The following is a 2,405-nucleotide window of genomic DNA, read 5'->3' on the forward strand; positions in this document are numbered from 1 at the left end:
GGGGCTCTCATTATTATTATCGTTCATGTGAGTTTTGAAGAGAAGGCACTTGTAAGGTACAACTACAAATCATTATGGTCTTTTAAATAAGTAATGCAAGATAGACACACCACGTTACCACATGTAGAGACACGAGTTCACTACACGTACTACAGAATATCAAAAGCACCACCACGAACTTAGTAGTACGAGTACACGATGTGTCACAATCAATGTGCATGTGTACAACATATCAAGTCTAGGGATTGAACACCCTCACAACTACTATACAAACATGCCCATCCGTCTATGAGATATAATCTCTTGGTAAATATTATTAGGATCCATATGAGCATCCCTATGATTTTCTTGTGTGCCGTTGAATTCTTTTCATAACTCGAAAGAAAATAATTCATTCCAAATGTGCCCACAGGGGCAAAGAAGTTTGGTAGCGATAGGATAAAAAGTATTTGAAACCTTAGAACCAGAAGGTTCATGAGCCAACATTGACGATTGAGTTTGAAAACACTCTATTTTTAGTTGATATCACCATATGTGGTGAAAAACTTTAGTTTTTTTTCTTTGAAAAGTATCCACATAATTTTTCTAAATGACATCCAACACGCGGAATCATTATTAGCCTAAGATCTTGCAATTGCATGAACTAATTAATTCCATAACACGGTAGCATAAGTTGGTCCATTGACCACACACCATATGTTTTGTCCAACTGGAATGGGTCCTATAGAGCATATCAAATAATTGTGAGATAGTTCTTATAATAATGTGACAGAGAGTAAATGAGAAAAAGGAGAAATATTGTGTGTAAAGGAACCAAAAACACATGTACAAACTCCAAGGTGGAAACGGGGAGCAAACATCGAAGACGATTTGTAGCACGCATAGGTGGGGGCAAGCAGATTGTGGGTCCTTGGATTGCATCAAGATTCAGACACTTGTGTGCGTATTTAGTGCTTAATCATGTGCTATTTTTTTCATGTGACAGCTTTTGCTCAGTGGCCGACTAAAAGGCGACATGTTCAACAGTTAGGTGTGGCGAGATGCGTATGTTGAGATGGATGTGTGGCCACACGAGGAAGGATCGAGTCCGGAATGATGATATACGAGATAGAGTTGGGGTAGCACCAATTGAGGAGAAGCTTGTCCAACATCGTTTGAGATGGTTTGGGCATATTCAGCGCAGGCCTCCAGAAGCTCCAGTGCATAGCGGACGGCTAAAGCGTGCGGAGAATGTCAAGAGAGGGCGGGGTCGACCGATTTTGACATGGGAGGAGTCCGTTAAGAGAGACCTGAAGGATTGGAGTATCGACAAAGAGCTAGCTATGGACAGGGGTGCGTGGAAGCTTGCTATCCATGTGCCAGAGCCATGAGTTGGTTGCGAGATCTTATGGGTTTCATCTCTAGCCTACCCCAACTTGCTTGGGACTAAAGGCTTTGTTGTTGTTGTTGTTGTTGTTGTTGTTGTTGTACAGCTTTTGCTCAGTCCACCTATCACACCTCCCATGGATTTTCTTTTTTCCTTTCAAATTTCAATATATTGTAACTTTTGAACCGAAAGTCCAGTTTATATTTCATTTGGATATTCGTGTTTCTTGCGAGGAGGGTGTTGAAACAAGACCACCTCTTGAATATGTTTTGAAAAGTTTTAAAAACTTCACCAAGGTTCAACCACTAAAACTTGATAGGCACGAATGAAAATTTTACTATGTTTCAGAAACCAAAATTTAAACCCTAAACACCAGAAACCCAAACCCTAAACCCTGGAAGCAAATGAAACTTGGTAAAACTTGAAGAAAGTCCGTAAAAAGTTAATATTACAACTATCCAGTTTTAATATGTTGAACTTACTGAAAAATTAAAAGTTTTCAAAATGTATTCAAGAGTTGGTATGACTGTGTGTAATTTATCTATGATGGCAGCTGTTGGGTTTCGTAGTAATTTCAAAAAATTTCCTACGCGCACACAGGATCATGTGATGCATAGCAACGAGAGGAGAGTGTTGTCTACGTACCCAACGCAGACCGACTGCGGAAGCAATGACACGACGTAGAGGAAGTAGTCGTACATCTTCACGATCCAACCGATCAAGCACCGAAACTACGGCACCTCCGAGTTCGAGCACACGTTCAGCTCGATGACGATCCCCGGACTCCGATCCAGCAAAGTGTCGGGGAAGAGTTTCGTCAGCACGACGGCGTGGTGACGATCTTGATGAACTACAGCAGCAGGGCTTCGCCTAAACTCCGCTACAGTATTATCGAGGAATATGGTGGCAGGGGGCACCGCACACGGCTAAGGAATCGATCACGTGGATCAACTTGTGTCAACTTGTGTGTTTAGAGGTGCCCCTGCCTCCGTATATAAAGGAGGAGAGGAGGGGAGGCTGGCCGGCCAAAGAGGGAGGC

Source organism: Triticum dicoccoides, chromosome 1B (assembly GCF_002162155.2).
Source record: "Triticum dicoccoides isolate Atlit2015 ecotype Zavitan chromosome 1B, WEW_v2.0, whole genome shotgun sequence".
Lineage (NCBI taxonomy): Eukaryota > Viridiplantae > Streptophyta > Magnoliopsida > Poales > Poaceae > Triticum > Triticum dicoccoides.